Source organism: Marmota monax, unplaced genomic scaffold, assembly GCF_021218885.2.
Source record: "Marmota monax isolate L192 unplaced genomic scaffold, Marmota_monax_Labrador192_F-V1.1 WCK01_AAM20220418_F8-fsc00002, whole genome shotgun sequence".
In the NCBI taxonomy this organism is placed as follows: domain Eukaryota; kingdom Metazoa; phylum Chordata; class Mammalia; order Rodentia; family Sciuridae; genus Marmota; species Marmota monax.
Window position 1 is genome coordinate 27,268,717 of NW_026693571.1, and position 27,470 is coordinate 27,296,186.

Here is a 27,470-nt window from a genome sequence, read left to right on the forward strand (position 1 = left end):
GAGTGGGCTGAAGAAGATGTTTGAGCAAAGGAAAACTTAGAGATTGAAGCTTGACACTTTTTAATCAGAATAATATTCAAATCCAAAAAGTGGAGCAAAAATAAGTACTAACTTGGGGATAGAGTGGGAGAAGGAAACAATAAGATTAAAAAGGTTTTAGAAATACTAAGTAAGATAGAAGGAATGTAGGAGGTGATGAGGGTGATAGTGTGGTTGGCAGGGTGCAGTTTTGGTATAATTTTAAGTGTATATTTAATAAGATTTAAACGTGAGCTGTCAGAGGAGTAGTTTCTAGGTTAGAATAAGGTATATACAGAGACTCAAAGGATCCGAGATTTATTACTGTCTTTTAACTCCTTGCAAAAAAAAATTACATAATGATGTTGATTCCCTCAGCAATAAAAATTGACCTACCCTTCACAATAACATGGAAGTTAATCTCCCCCAGAATTACTCAATAATCATGTAAGCATGAGGTATTTCCCAAGAGGAATTAGGATTTATGTTTTTGGTGAGATTAATGATTGAGTTGGTTCATATATTAAATCTGTGCAAAACAACATTTCTGAATCCATTGCCTTTCTATGATTTTAGTAATGAATTAAACTTTTGGATTTACCCTAGGAAAAGTGAACTTACTTATTCTTAAAGGCAATAATAGACCAGAATGGACTAAAAAGTGAGCAGTACCTGCATTGCAGCCTATTAGTGAACAATGTGTCCTCTCTATCTTCTAGGCCTTAACTATATAGCAATACACAAAAAGAATATTGTTCCTATTCTCCCTGACATTTAAGAACTTAATACTATTGTAATTGTAGTCTAACTATGAGTTCTTGCCAATAATTGTTCTGAAAGTTACCATTCACTATAGGGCAACTACAGGAGAGAGAACAGGGGATATGGGCAAATGCACACAAGTCTGTATAAGTATTGCTGGTGATGTGTGCACACTTTATTTTCAACACAATTTTAATAAAGTGAAATATCTCTAGACTTCAGAATTTATAAATACCCATCAGCCAGCTCATATCTGGATATTTGTGGTCCTTAGTTTTTTGGTTTTTTTTTTTTTTTGTATTAACATCCATTAATCATAAAATTAAGGCAGTTGCCACCACTAGTAAAAAAAAAAAAAAGTTAAAATGAGGAAAAGAATATTCTTGCCCATGTATTCCCCATACACACTGTCATCCCTACCCTGAGATAACCTTTATTATCTTACTCTGTGTATGGTAGTTAGATCAGGTGTGGAATGAGTTCATTTATCTCAATGTACCTGATAGTTTTAATGCTACTGCATAGCCATTAGGTGAAAAACATGTCCAACATGTGCCCAGAGGTTTCCATGTATGTGCATAAAGTTCAGAAATTTAACACCAAATAAATCTCCTTCTGCTTTAGGAAGCTCTGAGAAAATTTATATTCCTCTGTCCTGAGACCAGCAAAATATATGAGGAAATAGATATATCAGTTTAAGTCTGACAACACAGAGGATAAGAAAATCAACCCTTCTCATCAGGAGCATCTGGAGATGGTCGTAAAAGAGAAACATTTTAAAATTTTAAATATTTATCTTAACCTCTGTGAGTTAATAATGTTATTAAACCAGTCTAGAATAAAACAGGTCTTGCTTAACCTTAATAAGTAAAGGTATATTATATATTATATTTTTATATATAATATGTAACTTTATGTACATAAAGTTATATTAGCAGTTTATATTTTTCTACTTTTTAGATAAATTTGAGACATAAAGGACTACTCCATGCTACATAGATTTTCTTTTCCGTCTTTACATTGATTAATTTGTTGCTAGGCAATATCTTCTTAAAATCATTAAAAGTACTATAGAAAATCAGTGGATGTTTTATTCTTAACTTTTTTGTGTTCTTCATTGTGCCATTTCTGAGGTTTTTGCCCACTATGACAATTCTATTTTCATGAGCCCTGACTTATGCAGAGGCCATAGTAAGACACAGGTAGATTTCGTGTTTAAAAAAAAAACAACAAAACAAAACTCTGCTCCACATGAAATACCTACAGGAAAGCTCAGATATGCCCACAAACAATAAAATATTGATCCAACAGTTGGAGAAGAACACACTTCACACAAATAGTAACTGAGTTCAGTTGAGGACATGAGGTAAATATAAGGAAATCCCTGTCCTCCAGGCTCACGTCTATTATTCCTGACTTATGGTGAGTTCAACAATGAGGTGGCACTTGGGACAAGAGGAGATTAGAGTTGGAGAAGAATCAGGAAGCAGAGTCATTATTTTAAAAAGCAATATGGACAGAAATTCTTTCCAATCCAGGAGGTATCCTTGCTGGCATGATCACATCAGTACACAGGTGCCAGACATTTCCTATAGAGGGCAAAACAGTAAAATATTTTAGCCCTTGCAGTCTCTGTCACCACTGCTTAACCCTATTGTGTTCCACATGATCTTTATTTACAAAAACAGGTGGCAGCTGGAATTGGCCTGAGGGCCCTAGTTTGCTGACCCCTGACACCAATTACCACAGTTTCAAACTTGGATATTATATTTAGAAGGTTGTACCATTAATTGAAAAGAAAACAGAAAGAAAGGTGAGTTTCATGAGGAGAAAACAATGAGTTGGGTATTAATAAATATTTGACTTAATATGACAAACATTTCCCAAGCATACCTGACATTGAGTGGACAAAATGTGAGTTCTACTCTCAAGGTCACCCTCTATCAATGTGATAATATCATATCATTGAGCCACAGTATTAAGGAGGTTATTTGTCTTGGAATAAGCCAGCCATTAACAGGGACTCAACAATCTGCCTCCATTTACCTCACTTTAGTCTATAAAACACACTTATCATTCAATGGGTTGAGCTGAAAAAGGGGTAGGTGGAAAAAGTTACCAATGATTGTTGACAAAGTAAAGATAGGAGGGCTTGATGAATTTTAAAATATATGACTGGAAATGTGATTAAAAAAATCTAGACAGATCAAGTTTAAGTTGCTTGTCATGTTTGCTCCTCTTAGGGGAATGAATAGTGGATGTTGCAATGTTGCAATGTTGCAATAGAATATAAAATTTTAAGTGCAAAAATGGTATGAGGCTTTTGCTATTTTATTTTATTATTTGTTTTAATATTTATTTTTCAGTTTTTGGTGGACACAACATCTTTATTTTATTTTATGTGGTGCTGAGGATCGAACCCATCGCCCCACACATGCCAGGCGAGCGCGTTACAGCTTGAGCCACATCCCCAGCCTGCTATTGCTATTTTAAATAGGTAGATTACCTACTTCAAACAAAACATGTTCTATGTTCTAGATATTACCATTGTAGAGAGAGAGAGAGAAAGATGCACCCCCGCTGTTGTTATATTAGTCATCAGAAGAGTTTGCCTACAGGTCAATTTGGTGGCTTTGATGAAGGAAGGGAGTATATCTCTCTGACTCCTGAAGAAGTTGAAAGAAATAGGGAAATATCATTATAATTACCTATTACAATGATTTTTAGTATTTGACAAAATTTAAAGACTCTTTGAAAATAGAGATAATATTTCCCCCAAAATATGTCTATATGTACAAACAAAAATTCCATATCAATCCACAGGATTATATGCACCTCTGAATTTCCTAGAAGTTGTGTATGAAAGTTTGAGAGACCCTGCTCAAAATATACCCAATGCTTTTCATGGTTATCTCAGTTGATTCTCAGACAACAGACAACAGTTAACAGAGGTACCCTTACCACCTTTGTAGAGAGAAAGAAACCAAGATTAAGACAATGATAAAAAGATCATACAGACTAAGGGATTTGTCAGGCTCCTGAGACTCTAGTGTAATGGAACTTATGCATGCCTTCATGTTGGAGTGACCTGCCTGAAATTTATAAGTAAAAGAAGGAAGTCATTCTTTTATATAACAACTTCCATGACACCCCTAAAGAAGCTTTCCAAAAGAAAGCAAGTTCTTTCATTTTAAATATTGAAAAATTATAGCAGGCCAAAAAGTGTACTCCCCCATCCCAGAAATACCCAGGTTCTGTTCCCCAGATCCTGTGAATGGGTTATCTTCCATGACAAAAGAGATTGTGCAGATGTGATTAAGTTAATGACCTTGTGATAGGGAGATTGCCTGGGATTATCCAGGTGACCTGATACAAAGTCACATGTGTCCTTGTAAGAGGATGTAGGAAGGACAGACAGAGGAAAAGGGAGTCTAAGGACAGAAGAGGACTTTGGAGTAATGTGGCCATACGCCAAGGAAAAACAACATATAAAAGCTGGAATAAACAAGGTGGCGACTCATCCCTCCCAGTACCTTGATCTTAGCACCATGAGTCCCATTTCAGGTTTCTGACCTTCAGAACACTGAGAAAATAAATTTGTATTAGTTTAAACCACTAAATTTGTGGTAATTTCTTTTACCTTAGCAACCAGAAATGAATTTAAAAATAAAATCAAGCTAATTTATACTATAATCATATTTCATTTTTTCCCAAGCTTCATAAAAGCAGGAAGTTTTGAATTTTTAGCACTTAGTGCCAGAAACAGAGCGTATGTTCAGTTAAAAATTTAAAAAAACAATGAAACACTTAATGTTCACAGTAGTGCCATAACACTCTAGAAAGACAGTAAAATTTAAAATGAAGCTAGGGGAATATTTCTACAGGGAGGAAAAAAGAAATGTTTAAAAGTACCATTGGGAAGTATAAAATAACTATATTTTAGCCATCCTTTACACCCAAAAGATGAAGATGCAAAAAAAAATTATACAAAGTTTTAGATGAACTAATATTAATTAATGATCTAAATCCTGCTATAAACCGGCCTGTTCCTCATATAAATTTTTGTAAGTTATGAAGGAGATATTCCAACTCTAATAAATAGTTATATTTTTCTTCTTCTACACTTCTGGTCATTGTTGCTATTCTTGGAACTGGGTCAGGAAGAGACTTAAAAAAGTTGGAGCTGAGCACTATGGCGCACACCTGTAATCTGAGCAATTTAGGAGGTTGAGGCAGAAGGATTGCAAGTTCAAGGCCAATCTCAGCAATTTAGCAAGGCTCTATGCAACTTATGAAGAACCTGCCTCAAATAAAAAGTATAAAATGCTGGGGGTGTGGCTCAGTGGTTAAGCACTCCTGGGTTCAATCTCCAGTACCAAAAAATAAAAGTAAAATCAGGTGGATGTTGCTGTTGGAAGAAGCTGCAGCTAGTGATTCCTACAAGCCTTGAAATCCATGTGCATATCCCTTAGAATCACTCAAACATAGTAGGATGATTATTCTTTTTCTCTTTGAGACTAAAACTTTTAAGTTGATCTTCCATGGTCACTTTCATTTTTTAGGGTTTCCATAATTTGGAGGGATATAGGAAAAATATTAAAGAAAATAGAACAACATCAAATATCAAATTCATTAAATACCTGTTTTCAAACCCTAATTGCTACAAAGAATTTTTAGTTAGATTTTCTGGATGGTAAAACATACCTCCAAAACTTGGTGTCTTCCCATAATCAATTGTATTTTATGCTTTCAACTACAGAATCAAGACTCCCAAGAGCCATTGATGGGGTCCTCGGTGGAAGCCTTCAGCATATGGCTAGCAGAGACAAGAGAGGCCCATGTAGAAGACTCATAAGAGTAAGTCGAAGTGACATACAGCTCTGCAACTGCATTCTGTTGACCAGATTACTTACATCTGATTACACACCTCACTGCAAGGAATGCTGAGAAATACAGCATGGCCACATAAGTTAGAAGTGAAGAAAACTGTGGATGGACATAAGGGTCTTACATAGAGGTCTAATGATCACTTCTACCAACTCTTTTCTGGTTATACTCTTCTACCACTTCTACCAAATCCTTTCCTGTTCTTTCCTCTTGTTTCATGTACACCAGGTGTTGTGGCCTCCTTGTTGGTCTTCAAAAATACCAAGCTGCTAAGGTTCAGGTTGACCCCCAAAGGTTCATGGGTTAGAGGCTCTTTCCCAAGTGTAACAGATTTGAGAGGTGGTAAATCTCTAAAAGACAGGGTCTAATGGAAAATCATTTGATCATGAAGTCATCACCTTGGATTCACATCATCCTCCCAGATCCTGTTTTGTTCCTGCAAGAGCGGGTTATTATAAAAGAGCAAGCCTAACCCTGCATGATCTCTTACTTCTTCTCTTGCCATGGGACATAGTTCACTCTCACACACATTCCCACCATATTGGGATACACCCAGAAGACCATCATGAGAGACTGACCAGATATGACCACTCAATCTCTGACTCTCAGTCTCTGAAATTGAGCTAAATAAACCTATTATCCCCTAACTTCATTCAATTCTCTGTTGAAAACTGCTTCTTCAGAGAGGATTTTCCTTAGAACACTCCCATCTAAAACAGCACTCTCTTCCTCCAGTCCCTTATCTCACATCTTTTCCTTTATACATTTATCACTCTCTGACTTCATAATATAGATATATTTGTGCATCCAACTTCTATCTATTTGCTGTACTGGAATATAAGTCTCAAAAGTTCAAGGACTTCTGTTTCCTATTCCATTGGGTCTACAGCACCTAGAACATTTCCCAGCACCTAATAAAACACTCAGAAAACATTTTATTGAATGAATCATGTTTCTAACAAGGATTTCAAATATGCAAATGCTACAATGTCTATTTTCTGGTTTCCCATCTTCAACACAGTCCATATTGTTCTCTCTCTCTAAAAAGTCATCTGTTCATTTCACTTCCTTATTCCATCAAATCCTATCCATCTTAAAGACTCATCTCAAGACTCAGTTTACCCCAAACTCCAGCAGCCCCACACTCCTCAGGACCTCATGCATGTGTCTGTTTGGAAGTCAGCTACTTATATGGCTCTCTTTGCACAGGACTGAGACAGGGCTATGTGTTACTAGATACAATGTTGTGTCCTCATTGTAAGGTACAGTGTCTGGCATATTGTAGAACTGTAACAATATCTGCTAGCCCAGAACTTTCAACGATTTAAAGACTTCCACTTGCTTCAAGAAAATCAAGAGGAAAACAAAAATTCATCCACTCAAATCTTTCTAAGCATTTTTAGTAAGAATTTGGCAAAACATTATTTCTCTGAACTTCTAAACTGTAAGAATGCAAATAAAATTATTCTGTAAATCATATGTAATTAATATAATGGTTATTAGAGAGGGATTTTTATTTAAATAAATCATGTGATATACAGTTATAATTGTTGAGTGTTGCATTTGTATGTGTTGTAAATGGAGAATCCTTAAATACTGATATACACATCTTATTTACATCATTTTTACAGAACTTAGTACATAATCTTATTTGAAATTACTGTAGAGATTTTAGTATTTGTTTCTGTGATACAGTGTTAATTTTTAAATTCTGAGTCATTTTGTTATTGAATTCATGATCAGAGAATCCAGGTCTAATTATAACATTCTTAGTACAGAAAGAAAAGGTCTACTTCATAATGATATGCTTTATCATACTACTTCTATGAATAACTTACAGAAAAGCATGGAAATTCCACATAGTAAATGAATATTGAGAGACACAATTTACTCCTAGAAATAACAAACTGAAAAATTACCCACTGGTTGATAGGAAAAATCTAATGTTTTTGTTAGCTAGATAAAACCTTTTCCATTCACTTTCCATATGTATATGATTTCCATAAAATCCAGCAACATTTAGACAAATGTAATTTTATCAGAAACACCTTCAACATATAAAAAATCAAATATACTACTTTTATGTTTAGACTTTATAGATCCCTACACAAATGTGTTTGTGTATGTGTGTGTATGCGCGTATTCAGTGTAATGGGCAACAGAAAAGATATGAAGAACCATTATTCCTTGAATTTGTAGAATCTCCTGCCATTCTAGAAGAACTACTAGATAAACTGGAATTTTCATTTAATACTATCTACAGGGTACCATTTACATACTGTAGGATTTAAGTTGTGCAATATCATTGCAACTAGATAAACTTAATTCATCTTGGGTACACTAAATATATTCATCAATCCATAAACATCATGTTGTGGCATGAATTCATTTAATAATCAGTCCTTATTAGTAACTAATATAGTAGTGGTGGTAAATTCTAAAATCACTGTTTGTTCTTGCAATGCCATCACACCTATTATAAAAAATAAAATTTAAAACTATATCTTAATTTATTTCTGGTTTATTTTTTCTTTTGTGATGTGATGTTACACATTCCAACCAGAAATCTTTACAGTTCTGCTTTAAAAAATTATATTCCATCCAATGTATTCTAGTTCAAAACTGTCAAAGGAAAGAGCAAGAGGCCAACTGGCTGGCTAGCTGGCTATTTTAGATAGGGCCCCTTGGGGATGTACTACCTGTGTAAGGTTAACACAAACCAGGCATTTTTGCTTTGTGGTTTGTTAAAATAAATTCTCTCTGTTGACCTCCAGTATATCAAACTCGGAACTAATTATTTAGACTGGAAAAACTTACAGGAAATTGACATGAGAACCAGAAGAGTATCAGTTTATTTCCATAGGTTGACATGCTTGGCAGGAGAAGTGTCAGTTTCCTTCCACATCAAGAAAACTGAATTGGATGGTTAAAGTTTTCTCCATAAGCTCAGCCTAAGTGTAATGGGAGCTAAAAAAAAAATCTTAAATGTATTCCATCAGACTAAACAAGTAATTCAGATAATATTTGCAAACAGATTTATTGAGATATAATTCACATACCATAAAATTCACCCTTTTAAATCATGCAGCTCAATGACTTTAATTTATTCATGAATCATGAAACTATCAATATAAACAACTTTTAGAACATTTTCATCCCCTCAAAAATAAATCCTATACCCATTAGTAGTCACTCCTTACTCACTCTTCTTTTCCTCCTCCCTCTGGCCTTATAGCCCCAGGAAACCACTCATTAACTTTCTGTCTCTATAGATCTGCCTATTCTGGACATTTCATTATAGTGGTACTCTACAATATGTGGTCTTTTGTGACTGGCAAATTTCATTTACAATTTCAGGGTTTATCCATGCTGTAGTACATATCGATGATCTGTTCCTTTTTATTTATGAATAAACTTCCCTTTTACAGATATACCACATTTTATTTTCCATCCATCAATCTGTTGATGGATATTTGTGTGATTCTTACTATTTGGCTACTATGAGTGATGCTGTTCTAAAAATTCATGTACAAGTTTTTGTATAGGCATATTTTAAATTTCTTTTGGATATCTACATAAGATGGAACTTATGGGTCATATGGTAATGTAAGGTTTAACCTTTTAAATACTTGTCAAAACTATTTTGAAAAGTATCTGCCTCATTCTCATGTCCATTAGTAATCAATGAGTGTTCCAATTTCTCCACATCCTTACCAGCAGTTGCTATTTTCTGTTATTATCTCATACCCATTAGGTATCTTATATAATATAATAACTCCTGATGGTTGGTATTTGCATTTCCCTGAAGGATTATAATGTTGGACATCTTTCCATGTGCTTTTTGGCCATTTGTATATTTTCTGTAGAGAAATGTCTATTCACATCTTTTATTCATTTTATAATTGGGGCATATATCAGTATTTCATTCTTTTTGTTGCTAACTAATATTTTGCTGTATGGCTACTCCACATTTTATGTATCCTTTCATCTGTTGATGCCCTAAGTAAAACAGAAAAGTCAGTAGAAGGGCAGATTTGCTCATGGCTTGATCTGGGATGTCCATCTTGTCCTGCCCAGGAGTGTTAGCATTTCTGATTCTCGGTCCTTCGGGTTTAGACTGTGATTACACCACAAGCTTTCCTGGTAGATTGTGTTAATTCTCGTAATCACAAGAGCCAATCCTTCATAATGAATCTCTTTCTGTTTATTTCAATATCTCCTATTAGTTCTGTTTCTCTGGACAACCCTCACTAATACAAGTGACTTTGAGGAAAGAACATTTCCAGTGGGGCTTGGAAAGCCGGGGGGCACAAAATAAAAGTAAAATTTGTGGTTTGTAGAAAAATGTCACAAGTGTGTACACAAACTACTATTTCAGAAAAGAAAAATGTAGTTTAGGAGCAGCAAGAGCTGAGGCAGTAGGACAAGCAGTGATTTAAGTGTCTATTATCCAATCAGTTGAACAAGTCTACCTTATTAAGAGTATTCCAGATGGAGAAAATCTAAACATTCAACAATAGGGCATTGATTAGGTATACAATGGAATACTAAGTATGGCAAAAGCCCCTGCAAGCATCGTCTTATGGCAGGTCCTTATGTTACTGGAGTGTGCCTTCCTCCCTCTCTCTGCCTCCTACATGGAGATGTGATCACTTCCTCCAACATGTGCTCTTGCCATTCTCATCTACCACCTCATCAAAGATTCAGCCAATAGGGTCACTTGATTTTAGATTTGACTGTCCCAAATATTAGCAAATGAATCCCTTTCTCTCTTTAAATTAAGTGCTTCTGGTATCTTTTTGGGTAACTAAGATGTACTAACATGATAAAGACACAGCAAGTAAAGGCAAGGAGAAGGAAGGGGTCGGGGGAAGTAAGATGGAAGAGAAAGAAAAATAAGCAAGAGCCGTACTTATATTCTTGCCATGGTCTCCCAGAAATCCAGATGTACTCAGGTAATGTGAAAAAGACATTAGTTTCTGTACTGATACACTGTGAAAGACATTGCTATGAAATGATCCTACAGCCTTCCTTCATTTTCCCTTTCCAATAGAAGCTCAATTTTTATTGGGGCAGCAAGATGTCCAGCCTGGAAAAATCAAAGCAAGTTTATTCCTCCATACTGGGTGTCCACGTTCACAGACCTACTGTTTGATCTAGTGACCAAATTCTGGCCAGTGACTGGGTCCTGGGAGATAATTACTTTTGTGGAAAAAGAAAAAAATAGAAACTGTTTTCAACTTGAATTTTTTTCTTCTTGAGCGTGGTTTGTAAAGATATGATTTTAAGAGGAATGGCAGCTATCTTACAACTCTTCAATGACAATCTGTTCAGAGCACAGTACTGGGCAGAATGCAGGGATGTAGAAGAAATAGAAGTTATTATAGTCCTTCAGCCCCCAAAGCCTACAATACAAGGTATCAAGACATGCACATGAATTAACTCAAGAACAATTGCAAAGCAATTTACAGTATTAGTCAGTGCCAAATACTGTAAACTCAATGGCCAGCCTCCAAAATCCACTGTTGATAACTCCATCCTGCCAATGCTTCCTGTTAATCTACCTAAATTGAATAAGTTTTTAGGAAAAATGTGACATTTTAGGGGACTCTAACCTCAATTTCTTACATATGTTAAACACATTCCTGACCCTTTTTAACCACCACAAATGACTTTTTCATGGGGAAAACAAATATCAAAAATGCATAAAATTGACATTAAATTTTAGGTTTGGTAAAGCCGATTCATCACTGTGGGACATTATAAAGTTCACTTAATCATTTGGGATTTGGGCTTCTTAATTTGTTAATTGGAGCTGATGATTCCTTCAACGAATATTTAATGAGCACTTAATAAATGTTAGAAGCTGTTTTAGGTCATAGGAATGTAGCATGAACAAGAGAGACAACGTTCTAGAGCTCAGAGGTGGTGAAACAGAATAAACAAATTTACTATATACAAAGGTATAGTGATAAGTTTGACAGAAAAACATAAAGCAGGAGGATAAAAAGTATGCGTAAGTGGGCAGTGTGGCTAATTTACATATAGCAGTCAAGAAATCTTTGATAAGAGGCTTTCCTTTCTGTCTCCATGCATGCGCATGCACACAAACATACACATGCATATCCACTACCCTGATTTTTCTGTAGGAGGAAGGGAAGAAGTCAAATGACTGAAAATACATGAACATCTGATAATTTATTCAGCACTACATGAAAGTAAGGTATGATTTTCATTATTATTGTGGATAAAGTCTAAAATCCTTAGTTTGACATTTAAGATTCTTAAAATACAACCTTCCAACCTACCCTTCCAGTTTTATTTCTACTTACCTGTGTAAACCTAATTTTCAAATAAAAATTTCAGTTCATCTCATCCAGTTGGCAATTAATCATGTACCATCTCATATTGCCTCTATTGTCTCTTCTGTCTAAATCCTCTAGGATTTAAGTTTTTATAAATTCTACATCCTTAATGAAATCATAAATTTTTGTATATCATCAGTCTTTTATGCCTTGAGCATAAAAGGTGTTCAGTAATATCTATTGGTTTTGTTTGATGTACTGTTTTAGCATTTACCATCATTCTAAAAGCTACTGAACTACTTGGGATTCAGTGTCATACTCTATTTTGTACTAGTTTTGAATTGCTTTATCTATTGGGCAATTGTATATTCCTTGAATAGCAGAATTTTAAAAATTTTCTGCATTGTTAGAGCTTCTACTTGCTTTCAGAATTTCCCATATGGGTCACCTCAGTGTCAATCAAATCTTCATGACCATAATCTTATATGCCCTTTTCATAGCCTTTTCATGTTTTAGGAGTGTTTATTGTTATTGTTGTTTCACAAATGATTTTCACGTGAATGTTTTAATTAAAAGAACTTTCCAGCAGTCTGAGAAATCAAGCAGAGGAGAAGAATTAATCAAGTAAAAAAGAATCTATAGGGTAAGTGCCAAGTGTGATTCTGATATACAGAGTAATAATAATCCTATAATGATATCTACATCCTACTCCTTGAGACCTGTGAATATGTTACATTACCTGGCAGAAAGTACTTTGCAGATGTGATTCAGTAAAGAACATTAAAACAGAAGGATGATTCTAGATTATCCAGGTGGACCTAATGTCATTACAAAGGTCCTTCTATGAGGGATGCAGAATCAGAAGAGATGAGACAATAGAAGTAGAAGTCAGAGTGATGTGGTCACAAGTCAAGGAACTCAGGCAGCCTCTAGAGACTGGAAAATACAAGAAGGAATAACTTGTCTCTTCAGAGTCTCCAGAAAGAATGTACAGCCATAATTGCCTCTTTGATTTTGATGTTAGCCCTAAAAGATCCATTTTCAGATTTATGCCCTCCATAGCTGTAAGATTATAACTTTGTAATTTGATAACTTTGTGGTTATTTGATATAGCAGTAGTAGAAAACTGATATAGTGATATAGTAAAAACAGCCACAAAATAGAATCTGTTATATCTAGCACCTAATGCATGCATAATAATTGAGTAACCTCAGGAAAAATCATTACTTCAGTTTCTTTTCCTATAAAATTAAATTTTATATACCTGTACAGTGTTCCTATGAACACAGAGAAAATTCTTTATATGAGCATTTTGTAAAGTGTTTCATGTTATACAAATGTTGTATGCAAAATTTTGGCTTAATTTTTTTAATTAATTAGTTTATTTTAATTAAGAATATATGACAGAAAAATGCATTTTGATTCATTGTACACAATTGCAGCACAACTTTTCATTTCTGTGTACATGATGTAGCATTGCACTATATGTGCAGTCATACATGTACCTAGGGTAATGATGTCCATCTCATCCCACCATCTTTCCTGCCCCATACTCCTTCCCCTCCCCCTCCCCCCTTTGCCCAAAGTTCCTCCATTTTTCTCATGCCTACCCCATTAGGGATTAGCATCCACTTATCAGAGAGAACATTTGGCCTTTGATTTTTGGAATTGGCTTACTTCGCTTAGCATGATATTCTCCAACTCCATCCATTTAGCTGCAAATGACATAATTTTATTCTCTTTTAATTCTGAGTAATAATCCATTGAATATATATACCACAGTTTCTTTATTCATTCATCTATTGAAAGGCATCTAGGTTGGTTCCACAGTTTAGCTATTGTGAATTGAGCTGCTATAAACACTGATGTGGCTACATTACTATAGTATGCTGATTTTAAGTCATTTGTAAATTTTTCTTAATGAGGCCACAGACTGGAAAAAAGGCATCTATCCTTCATACTCAGATACTGTAAATATTGCTCCATAACCACTCCTGAAATAAAGATGTTTTGGAAGTTACCACCCAGCATCCTTGTCACAAAGTTCCCATCAGCCAAAACAAGTATAATGAATTAATTTGCAGCATTATTTGCTAAATAACTAATAACAATAATAATAATATATAATATAATATAATATATAATATATATATTATATATAATATATAATAATAGCCTATATATAATATATAATAATATATAATAATAGCCTTACTATCCCTTTTAATCCACCTTTAGGAAGTAGTTCTCAATCAACTGGAGCTGGCATAAAAAAAAAAGACACTTATTTAAAAATCCCTGACCTAGTGGCTTAGAAAGTTTGTTGTTTTGGCCAGCCTCAAGGGCATCACCTGGGAGTTTGTTAGAAATGCAGATCCCACTCCAGACCTATGGAATCACAACAGCATTTTCAACAAGATATCTAGGTGAGCCCTGGAAATTGGTCAAAGAAGGTATTTTGGAGTGATGTGAATCCCAGCTGTGCCCCTTACAACCATAAACTCAAGGGAAGTGTCTAAATCATCTAAGTCTCATTTTCTTCATACACAAATGAGGAATAATACACATCTGATGGCTCATTGTGAGAATTAGAGTGCTGCATATAAGGCGCTGTGCACAAGGCCTGCCAACAAAGACTCAGTTAATAATAGTTTTCCTTATTGTATCATTTTGCACCATCTACAGCGGCTAACCGTATTACATATCCATTCATAACTGCTGGAGCTGCTCACTAGGGCCAGTTTCCAAAGCAATCCACGCCTCTTGGGGATAGGGGTATTCTATTCAGTGGAGGACCCTTAGCAATGCCAATTCCAAATACGCAGGATACTGTACACTGTACAACAAATATTAAACGTCCGGTGACCTCCTTGCTCTCAGATCTTCACCGCACGTGGCTTTGTGAGAAACACGTCCACTAGAGTCTAGACTCAGCCTTGGAGTCTAATGACCTGCAGGAAAAGGCAAGGGCCAGAATTCCTACTCTGCCGCTCTGGGTCACCAGCTCGCTTGCCTAATCCTCTTCTTAACTTTCGATCTGTTCTCCTGTGGCTGGTCTCCTTGCAGCAGAACCACAACCTGCCTTCCGCCGCCCAGCTCCCCCGCCAGGCGCGCAGCAGGCGCGGCTGGAACTCTTTCCCCTGAGACCAGTTAGGCAGAGGAGGGGGTTCGTGAGGGCGGAGCTCCGGCGTCCTGCTGCTGCTGTTGCTGCTGCTGCTGCTGCTACCACGGTTGCTGCTGCTGCCGCCGTCACCGCCACTGCCTGCAAGGCTGCAGCCCCTTGCTCGGGTCCTCAAGCCCGGCAGCTCCGGACAGATGGGAGCACCCTGGGCCTGATGGATGAACAGTCGAGTTCGTGAACTCCCATCACCAAATTTGCTCTGCGCCTGGTAGTGGCGGCGACCGGAGGCTGCAACACAGTGGCGGGGGCTGCCGGGCGATCCCGCCCCGCTCCAGCGCGCCACCTCAGCTCTTTGCATAGTAATTTCAGTTCCTGATCGCACAGAGCTGGCTCCGGGACTGGGTTGAAAAGGACCGCAGCTCGCCAACCAGAGACGTCGGTGTGGCGCCCAGAGCCTGTGCTTAGGATATGCGACGGGAAGCCCTTGCTACAGCGCAGACAGTGGCCCCGCGGTGCCGGGGAGAGCCAGGCGAAAGCAGGTAGGCGACCTGCGGCGTAGGGAGGAGACGCCCCCCGCCCTCCCGCCACTCTGCCCAGTGGCCAACCCTGGGGGCCGGAGCGTTGCGATGTGTTGTATATTGATGGGGGAGGGATTTGGTCCCACATTTTGCTGGGGGTTCCTTTGCCTGTTGCTCTTGTCCCCATCCCATCCTGCCTCGCAGGTAATGAATTTCTCTGCAAGGTCATTGCTGCCTTAAGCTCTCTGCCTTTGAAGGTAAATAGGAGAAAACTCCTGATGTTCGTGAGCTGGGGGATTTACAATCAGTCGGGTCTGCACACTGCGAATATCGAAAGAGGGGCGTGTGTGTATGTGTGTGCGGCATTTTTCTCATTTTTCTTACGTTTATTCCCATTAAGGTCAAAACACTGGACATATATAAGTATTTTCATGTGTGTTTGTGTGTATATATATTTACACATATATAGTTTTTCTTGAGATGGGCGGGGAGAGAATAGGAAGGGCGGGCAGAGGTTGATAAAGGGAAATCATTGTAAAGACCTGTTCAGTGTCTGGAGGTGAACTTTGGAACCACATTAAGTCAAGATAGAGACTAGAGCAGATAAACAGCTCTGTGGATGTGGATTTTCAAAAAAGGTCTGAAGAAGATAGTTAACTGATACAGCAGATCTTTATGGTATCCAGGCAAATGGAGAAGATGTAGGCAAAATTTCAGATGCAACAATGGGCAGTGAAAGAGGGGAAATGGAGGGGTACATAGTTGACATTGGGAAGTGAATTTGGGGTGGAGAGAGACAGCAAATGCAGGTCAGGTTTCTAGGGCCTTCTTGAGGGGTATTCAGAGAAATCACTGCCTTTGAATGTAGACAGTTCAAGGTTAAGATGATGTGAATGTCCACAAAGCAGCAGAGGAGGTGGAGGGGGGGGAGAGAAGACTTGAAGGGGGAGGGGAGAAACCAAGCTCTGAGTAGTCACTAAAGTAGCAGCCACCTTTTATTAAAGTGTCTTCTTCCTCCAGTTAAAACTGTGCCTGGATATGCTCGATTTAAATATTTTTCACAACACATTTATTAATGATCCATTGGTCTGTGTTTTTTGTTTTTTTTTTTATTTTTGCAAGGAATCTGGGTCATGGTGGGACTGGAAGAAACTGAAGTGTTTACAACACCAGAAAGATTTGGAGAGAGAGTTGATTAAGGCTCAGCTTCATGAAATATTTACACATCTCTTGCGTGGGCTTTTGTTTGCTCCTGTTGGTGCTGCTGCATATTTTACTTTGATAATGCTTTGAATGTACTTCTCCTGAATGTGCTTATTTTCCAGTTAGAAACTATTCTTTCTTTTCCATTGTGTTCACCATTGACCTGCCTTAAGTAATAATTGTGGGAATAAAGATACGTGAGTCACAGTACAAAGAATAAAATCTTCTCTATTGCTATCCCCAAATGGCCAGAGTTTGCATAAGAGAATGTTCTTTGAAAAGAGTCTTTTTCCCCCCAAGTTTGTAGGTGTTTTGGGGGGTGGGATGTACTGTTGATTCACAGAGAAAAAAGTAGTGATTGCTGTCATGGTCTAGAATATGATATGGTAGAAATTTATTTTGGACACAAAGCAGATGAACTCATAGAGAAATGTGGACATTGTGTTGGATTGTGGTGAGGCTTCACCTCATCACTAACTAGACTTATGAAAATGATAAGAATCAAATCACTAGTGCATCAGCTTCACATACAGAGTGTAGAACTGAAGCAGTATGTGACCAAATCAGTCTCAATTGGAGGGGAGGGGAGATTCCAGCAAGCTGTTTTGAAATCTGAGTGTTTTAATTGCCTCTAAGGACTTGCCCAATACACTTAATTATTTGTTCCTGCAACATTTTCTTGATTATGCCCCAAATAAACTTGAAAGAATATATTTAGATCCATCTATCTCTCACTGTTTGAATTGCTAGTCACAAACTCTGCAGCCTACAGGGAAACACTGATATATTGGTGATGGAATTACAAAATCATAAAATACTGGCCTCAAACAGTGAGGACACACAATTTTAGTTCCAAACTTGCTCTGGAGCTCTTTCTGTGGCAGCTGCATGTGGCCTCAGTGCCCTCATTCATTCACTCAGCCAAACAATTTTCATTCATGCATTCCACATGTATTTTTCTTGAATTGAACATGGCCCTTGAATGTAGAATAAAAGGATGAACAAGACATAGCTTCATCCTACAAAACTTGAGGGGGAGACTGATAGTAAGAGCTAGTTACATGCTATTGCAAGGTGCTAAAGAAAACAGATTATGAAGGTAGAGAGAACAAGACAAGTCTACAGTGGCTCTGAAGGGTGAGAGGAACTCACCAGGTGAACAAGCGAGGGCAAAATATTCAGAGTCCCAGAAAAACAAGGAGCTCTAAGTTATTAAAAAAAAAAATGTGAGCTGGGTGTGGTGATGTATGCTGGTAATTCCAGCCACTCAGGAGGCTGAAGCAGGAGAATTCCAAGTTCAAGGCCAGTCTGGTCAATTTAGCAAGACCCTGTTTCAAAATTTAAAATAAAAAGTTCTGGGGAAGTAGTTCAGTGGTAAAGTGCTTCCCTAGCATATGTGAGACCCTAGGTTCAATCTCCAGAATCATGAAGAACAGAAAACCAAACAAATAAACACGAGTACATAAAGGTAGAAAGTTGAGGATGGAGAGGAAGACAGGATCTACCTATGAGTCCAGCGGGCAGCACCTCATCTGGTCAGTAAACCTTTGGCTCTGAAGAGGTGAAGTAAATGCATACATATTCAGGCTTTTTATGGTTCCAATGATCCAAATTCGTATCCTTCAAATATCTACAAACCATATTTACCTTGATTTATAATCACCTGTTAAAGAAGAAAAATGTTCCTGAGTAAGTCATAATTGAGTCTCATTGACTTCATCCATGAAATGTCTGACCCACTTTGCACATTGTGAAAGTCAAAGAGATTATGAGGGAAAGGAAATTTGAGTTTTATAGAAATGAAATTTAGAAATGCAGAGAATCTTATTTTATAATAAGAGTGTATAGGGGAAAAGATGGGAAATTGTATATACCAAGCATTTACTTGTTCTAGAAAACTGGAAAAAGCAAATACACCAAGGCATGAAACACTGAATGAACAAACAACTAAATTGGGAGTATTACTTAAAGAGCCCAATGGCCACATATAATTTTTAAATAATTTTTAAGTGAGAGAAATGGCTATAACAATTCCATAGTAATCAATAAATGCCCTTCTGGTACGGCATTTTTAAAACTGCAGGTCTCAAGCCATTGTGAAGTCAGTGACTATGATTAGCATTTTTTTTTTAAATACAAGAAAGAGCCAGGTGTGGTGGTGCACGCCTGTAATCTCAACAACTTAGAAAGCTGAGGCTGGAAAATCACAATGTCAAGGCCAGCCTCAGCAACTTAGCAAGATCCTGTCTCAAAAATTAAGATTAATAAAAAGGACTGGAGATGTAGTTCATGGTAAGCACCCCTGGGTTCATACCCCAGGACCCTTCCCCAATATAATAAGGTAAGACAGCATAAAAGAATAAGTACTATTCATGCGAATTTTAAAATTAAGTACTTATATGTGGTACGTAATGGACCGTGATATAAAATATATATATCCTATTATAACCATCATGTTCCAGAAAGTCCAAAGGCTACTGCTTTAAATGACACAAAGAAGAGATGCCGCTACTTTGCAAGATGACAACAATTTACCAGGACTTCAGATCCACAAGTATTTATGCAATATTCTGAAAAGCAAAGTTGCTTCACTGAAAAAGGCAAGACTGTGTCTTATGAAATGCATTCCAGTAAAGTCTGAGAGCAAGCTCCTCAGGGACTGAATTGGTCTGCAAAACTTCAGGAATGAGGGGGAACTTGAGCTAGTTTATGAATGATGGCTGGATCTAGTTGGGCACTGAGGAAGGGGTGGTGACATAATAAGAGACAGCAAAAAATGAAGTGGGTAGTGGGAGGTAGCTTTCAGAATCATTTGGAGAAAAAGTGATTATCAAGTTGGAGTAGATAATGGTAGTGAAATTTCTGTTTAGCCTGAAATATTACTCAATGGTTGCTATTATTTTTAATAAATTTAATAAGTTATGCCTATTTAAGGTATACAATAAGATGTTGATATACACGTAGATATACCTAGTTACTATAGTAACTATGGTTAAACAAATCAACCTATCCATCATCTCCCATAATTACCCATTTCTCACCCCATTCTTCATACCCGTACCCCCAGTCTACCATCAACCGCAAGAGTAATTATAATCTACTCATTTGCTAACAGAAATCATGATGCTATACACTATTTTAAAAAATATTTTAGTTGTAAATTGATTCAATATCTTTTCATGTATTTATTTTTATGTGGTGCTCAGGAATGAACCCAGTGCCTCACACCCGTGAAGCAAACACTCAATCAGTGAGCTACAGCCTCAGCCCTGTGATACACTATTTTTAGCTATAGTCCTAGTGTTGTACATTAGACCTTTAGATGTTCCTCCTACATATCTATTGCTTCATATCTTTTGACTTGCTTCTCCTCTTTTCCTCCCTGCTCCCACTATTGTTTTAGTCTCTGTTTCTGTATATGTAATCTCGTTTTTAAAGAGTTGTTAATTATTTTATATCTAAGATTTCTCTTCCTAATCCTGCTGCTTCAAGAAGATATGGCTGGAATGGTTATAACATCATCAATCTGTTATGTCCTGCCATCTTTTTCATTCTTTTGCAATCATTTACTGGTTGAACCTTAATTTAGTTGAATTTGATAGTTGAACTGTTGAAGTTACGACATACACGGCATTGCAGCAAGATAATTTCATTTCTCAGAACACAACTACAGTCACTGTCACAGAGGGTGAAAGGGTGCTCAGGTGACCATCCTATTCTCTTTAACAAACTTCCTCCCAGGAAAACTTGATAGAGGCAACGTCCTCTGCAAGGCACTGACTGCCCTATGAGTATGTGCAGGTCACTGGGCTATGCATCCCAAAGGGAAGAGGAGCATCTACCATGTTTTCTTTCTTTCAATTGTTCTATGACTTGTCCATCTTCTTAAATATTTAAATGTGCTTATATATATATATATATATATTTTTTAAGAAATGAGCATCCTTGTGTTTTGCCATAGGTAGCCTAATAATTATTTTGAGAAGTCAAAATCAGAAGAAAGTCTTTGTGCTTCTGAAAACTTTATTGGCTTTCTCAATATGGTGATGTTGATACCCTTGAATGAAACTATACCTTTAACCAGAAGAACAGTGCCAGTTAGACTCATTGACTTGAATTAGTTGATTTGGACAGCAGTCAAATACAGAAATTTGCATCCACACACACATATCCTGGACACCTCTTTCTTTCAACTTCCTTTTCCACATCAGAGTGTTTCAATTAGTGATAATCTAACTTTTTGGCATAAGAGTCAAGTTTGAAATAATAAAAACATGAAAAGGTTGCATTTGAATTGGAAAGACGTGTGTATGTGTATGTGTGTGTGTGTCTGTGTGTGCGCACACGTGTTTCTTACAGTTTAAATTACTTACTGTCTTGACTGCCAGAGAGAAAATTATTCACAGCTTTTTAACTGGGCATATTGGAGTTGGCAGCACAGTAACAGCTTTCTAATTTTTCATGCCTGTAATTTGATTGTTGCCTTTATTTTAAAGTTAGCAGCAAAATAGGGGGTCCAAATTATTACTAGCAGGCACTAATAACTGATCCTTGGCCATAGGTTAAATGCAATTGACCTCTTGAATTCAAATCCAAATCCAAATCTGGAGGGAAGTTTAGAAATCTGTATTTTTAGAGGTCCCAAAAGGATTCTGACAGCCAGATGTGTACACTATCTTGAAGTCCATGCCTTTATTTACAGGGAAATAAAATGGTTTCAGATGAATTCCTGGGAACTTAATAACTTATTCTAAGTCACTGTTGCAGCAGGTGCTAAAATCCAGAATTCCTCTTGCTAATTCTTCACTGTTTCTCAGATAATGAGAACAGGAACAAGACCTCAGAGAACCTCCGTGGGGATGGAAGGAGAATCAAGTAACTTATGCATCCTTCCTCCAAATTGAGAGTCAGTGTGGTATATTCTTCCAAATGACAGTGCAGTCATCTCCATCTCTGTCTCAAGGGTCTGATGTGGCAGAAACATTGCAGGAATCAGCTGGGTGATCTGAAGCAAGACAGGTTCTTATACATACACACTGATTCTACTTAAAATTTCTGAGTCTTGGATTCTAAACAGAATGGATACCTGAGCATCTGACAAGAAGATTGGATTAATTAAGATATACAATCTGTAACTCTTGCACAATTAAAACCCCTGGGGAATGGGGGGACCCAAAACCTGGAGAATAAAAACCTACCAAGTCACAGGCATCTCCAGGGACCTCAGCTATGTTACTAATTCAGTAACAGACAGCTGGACAGAGATCTCCAAGGCTCCTTAAAAAAATCACATTTGCATCTAGTAATTTTGTAGAGAAAAAAGAGTTTCGGAAAAATCCTTTTTTAACCATGAGTTACAAATAGCGCATCAAAGTGGAAGATATAGTTTATGGGGAATAATCACATACTTTATGCTGTTAGATTCTTGATTGTTTTTCAGGGATATTGATTTCTAAATAGGCCAAAATTAAAATAACCATATTTTGTCAATGGGAGACTCTTCTCTGTCTTTATAATGTACAACTTTAGTTAAATGAAACCCTTGAGGGAGTAAAGTGTTTGTGTTAACTACATTTCCTGAGTTGAAGTTTTTCCTAAAATGTAATAGCCTGTGCCTGTATGTCTGTCTTAGTAAGTCTAAGATGTCAAATATTATTAAGATTCAGAATTTTGCATTGCCTCTGGGTTTTTACTCTGAATTATGGCTCTGTAGGACAGGGATATGAAATATAATATAGGTTTATTTTTTTCATTTTTATTCCATGTTATAATGTGCTTTCCCATGATAGACTTTTTAAAACTATTTTAAAATGCAAAATGTATTTGGTTCAATGTAGGTTCCACTTTTAAGTTTGCCATTATGTCATTTTAAAGTTCTCATTTCTTCCTTCTAAATTAATTTCTCAATCTACTCAAACATGTATTAAAACTCCATTATTTCAGCAAACCCTCCATGATTCCTAGGACCCATATATAAAACTGTTTCATACATAGCATGAATTTTTTATTTACACTTAGTTGCATTGTTCTTTAAGCATGGCTTTCCTTGGATTATTCTATAAACTATTTCTGCTTGAAAAATGCAGGCCAAAATGGAGCAACTAGAATTTTGATTGCTAATAAGAACTTTAATCAGAGGTAAAGCTAGTAAATGAGAACACATTTTCACCTGCATCCTTGGATGAGTAAAAATTTCTTATTACAAATGGGTGTGAAGAATTGTTCTTGTTTTCATGTCGAACATGTTCTGAAAGCAGTCAGAGAGCAGAAATCTGTCAATGTCAGGGTCAGGGGCTGAGCTGTGATTAAGGGCCGGGGGCGGGGGGTGACTTTATAATCCCCTTTCACATGGGGAACCATTTCCTGTCTACACATGGGAATTCTCAGAACAGAACAGATCTTTGCCACAAGCATCTGAGAGACTTGGTACCCTTGGTTTAATCTGCCAGGATTTCAGGTTTGGGAATGTATATACCAGCTCAGAAACCGAAAACTGGCAATCTGTGGGCCCAACAAGAAAACCTTGGCCTGCAGGAATTTATGTGCAATTAAGCCAATATTTAAAAATCAGAAAATCTGTTGTACAATGAAACCCTGGCCCACATTCTCTAGGATGGAATGGAACCACAGTTAAGTGCTACACAGTAGCTTCACTGCTGACCCTATTTCTCCCTGTGGTCTCTTTGACCTTGAGGCTTTGCGTGGGTCCCTTGTACTCTGTGTCTTCAAAAATACTGTTACATAGCTAGAACCCATAGGTATTGAGCTTGTGAATTCTGGACTAGGTGTTCTGTAAGTACCATCAAGTTCTAAAATTCTATGGCTGTACTCATGAAATTGATGTGTTCCCTACAAAGCAGAGAGAATTGTACTGAATACAGTTAAGTCCCATAAATAATAACTTTGCCTAAAAAGTTTCCATCAGTCAAATATGTAGAAAGTTCCATCACTACAAATTGAGTTGAACTGGTCTGTTAGCAGCAGAATAGTGAAGTTTTTGTTTGTTTGCTTACTTTTTACTGCCCGATATGTGGCAAATGTAAAAAATATTAACTGTTTTAACAATGATTTATTTTTTTTCTTCACCTTAAGGACCCATGAGTAAGATTTTACATTGAATTGCTTTACATAGTTTTAAGTGCACCATATCTTTATATACAGCTCTTTCCATACATACCCAACTTGCATAGCCTCCTGAAAGTCCAGTCTTTCAATTAATACTGCATTGTATTCAGCAAGAGTAGCAGTTGAGCTAAATCTTCAGGAGTACTGTCGACTCCTATCTCAGTTTGTGGCTATGTGTGGACAGCTGTGAAAAGCTCATCCAGTGATGGCAGCCCGCTGCATGCACAGCCGTTCTTGGAGGTAGTCAGATCACTACAGGGTCTGGCCCCTGGACTGTGAAAAACTGCTTTTTTAATATGGCTAAAAATGAAGTGACTACTTCAGTGTCAGGGTTGATTTATTTGTGCTGCAAATGAAGACAAATGTCCTTCTGAGATGCAAAACTCAAGCCCATGTCTTCAGTAGAGAGAGCTCTCTGAAATCTCTCCTTCTTTCTCAACTTCTGCTGCCACTTTCCTTCCCCGCGCACGCTTCACCGCATGCCACCCGCACATCGTGCCTCCTACTTTACTTCTAAAAACATCCTCTCATCTAATTATTAATCCTTAAGTGGCGGGTGCTTCAACAGCTTCGCTTGGAGAAGACAGCGCTGAGAATAGTATCAATTGAAGCTAACAGAGGACACAGTGCTACCTTAACTCTGTGCTTTCTTTGGAGAGTGGCATTTCCTTGTTAAATGATGAATGTTGATAATATATAAAATGTGTTGATAATGTATAAAGGACCGTGGTGCTAAAGGTCTTTAGGGATAAAGTCATTTCCTTTCTTGCTTTTTTTTTAACTTAGTTTTACTTATGATTTTTAAATAACACAAATTTACTTACACTGAAACTTCTCTACTTTGATAAGGAAACTATTCTTCCGTTTCCCTGGTGGTTATTTTGATGTTACAAAACTATAATAAGGAATTTTTTAAAAGATCATCCCTCTGGGGTTTGTGGCTTTTGAGTTGGGAGTCTTAAGTCTCAGGGATGGTCAGATTTAATGACCTGAATTGGATTGGCTTGAGGGTTCCTTCTGCTTTAAGAATTAGAGAAGCATTTCTCCAACTAGAAATAGGAATTTATTTAGAAGATGATGTATATAATTTGAAGTGTGGCTGGCAGGAGACCCTGATTTAAGGAAGGCGTATTCCTTGGATCATTTAGTAAATCTGTATTGAGCACTGGACATGTTCAATAAACCTTGTGCCATGAGCTAGGGATTCAAAGTTGAATAAAACATAGTCTGAATGCTTAAGTAATTCCCAGGCTATCGGAATAAACTTATTAATAAATCTGACTCATCAAAGTTAGAATGGGCAGTTTTCCTGGTGAGGATCTGAAGGAATTCCCCTGTAGACAATCAAGGGTCCCTCCTCTGACACTACTGCCCACCCCCATGGGCTCGCTTCCTTCCTGTAGGCCCCAGTCATTCAGCTTCATTTCCCCTCCTCCTGAGCTTTACCACCTGCTCGCCACACCTGGGTTTCTTTCTTCCAGCTAGGCCACCCTGAAAACTAGAAGTCCTTCTCATCCTATTCTTAATGCTATAAAAAATAAATCCTCCAACACACGTGTTTTTTTTTTTTTTTTGCTTCATTCTGCTAAAAACAAGTAAGAAACAGAGCAGATGAAGTGACAAAGACGAGGCAGGTATATGATGAAGAAATCTCAGGCATTTCTACCGGCAGCTCGTCCACTTACATGAAATTCCTTCCTCATGAATTTGCTAGAACCTCAGTGTAACTTCATCCCCCAGTTTTTCTCAGTTCAAGAAAACATCTCTGAGTGAGATGAGTGAGAGTGACATTATCACAGAAATAATGATGTTAGGAAGTTAGGATAACAGACATTTGAGAAAACTCTAAATTATTCCCTTAAGAAATGTTTGGCTGTCACTGATTCTTTATCATTGTCATAAATTATTTGTGATACATGAGTGTGTTTCAACACTGTTTAAGGGCTGCGGGTTGAGATGTTTGCTTGGACTCTCAGGGATCACCTCCACCCTTGGGGGATGATCTTGAATCCTCATTATTGGCGGGTGGACCAGACCAGGATGCTGAAAATACCCAACAGTTTCCATGGCTGCGTTTTGAAGTGCCCCAGTCTCTCTTGCTATCTTTTTTCCCTGAAGAGTTGCTCATAACTCTTTTGTGGTCCTTCTCTCCAGGGCCATGACCTGGAAGTTCATGTAGTAATTCATGCCTCCGGAATGCCTGGTGAGTGATTCCATCTCTATATTTACCCCAACTGGGAGGAGAACCTCTTAGCCTTGTAGCCCAGAAGGTTAGTGGCTCAGGAAAAATAAGAAGGGATAGGATCCCCCAATTGTAGAGAAAAAACAACCAAACACATGGTGAAGGAGGCGTAAAAGGGATAAAGAGGGAGCAGGAGGCTAGTGGGCATCGCTTGGGCACTTTGCTGCTTTGGTTATAGGACATAAGACAGCTCATTTGGCTTTATCCACCTGCTTTCCAGAACAGTGGGTGACAGATGAACTACAGATCTGTAGAACTCTTTCAAAACTTCGTTCTTCAGGCCCCCCTTGCTCATGGCATTCCACTAAACTACCATGTTTTATTCAAAGAAATCTATAAGGTTTGTACTATTCCAATTTTAGAAATGAGGAAGCATTAAATAACTTTCCCAAGATCTCACTGAAAGTAGTTGACAGAGCTGTGAGTAAATTTCAAGTCATCCAACTGCAAAGGCCACAAGTTTTTCTATGCCACATGTAGTATTCTGTGGAGTGGCAGTGATTAAAAAAAATAATAATAATAACACTGGTCAAAACAAGAGTCATAGGCAGGATTTTATGAACTGCTCTCTTCTGTCTTGGATCTGTTTTCATGTTGCTTTAAAAACAAATGTGAAAGCTTCTAAATCAGTCATAGGACATTTTTTAAACAAACAGGACATGTTCAAGGGCAAGCATTTTAACTTAAAACTCTATAAATCATTGTTTAGGCAATAAAATTGACAAACATAAATTTTATCAAAATATCCAGGTAACACACGTGTTCAGCAAACAACATTTCTTTGTTTCTCAAAAGAAAAAGTAAGTAGATTTTGTACAGTCACATGCATCATGCATAGTGGGCACACACACACACACACACACACGTGGATGTACACGTGCACACACACATCCACAATAAAACCAGGCATGTGTTTTTGTTTAACTCTATCTATGGACTTTGTACTCAGAAACTATTTATAGAACTAGTGTTTCCGTGGTTGATGTTTTAATCATAGACATTCATTTACTTATGAAAGTTAAGCAATTCCCTCTGATAGCTTAGAGCTAAGTGTTCTAGTTGAAAATTGAAGACAGAATAAAAGGCACAGGAGACCCATCTAAGACAAATTTTATCTTAAAACCATAGTTCTAATGTATGAATAGTACTTGATAGGAGGATAAATATACCTATCTGTGACCGTTTTGAAGATAATAATTCACTATTTTTGAAAGTCATAATTTCTGCTTCTTTTTTTTTCTTTTTAGTTCTCTAATAAGAAATTGATTTTTTTTCTAGTTAAAAAAATT

At 37.2% G+C, this 27,470-nt stretch overlaps 1 protein-coding gene across 2 annotated transcripts in view; it reads left to right on the forward strand.

Annotated features, from left to right (window-relative positions):
* The first annotated feature begins 15,494 nt into the window (after positions 1-15,494).
* The window catches only part of Gprin3 (GPRIN family member 3), a 63,969-nt gene continuing 51,993 nt past the window's right edge, over positions 15,495-27,470 (forward strand). Inside the window, exons 1-2 of one of the 2 annotated variants that reach the window (XM_046458938.2) lie at positions 15,529-15,632; positions 26,094-26,142. The gene's annotated coding sequence lies outside the window, so the exon portion shown is untranslated. Of the gene's footprint in view, positions 15,633-26,093; positions 26,143-27,470 lie in introns of both variants that reach the window. The other variant, XM_046458937.2, reaches the window with a different exon arrangement.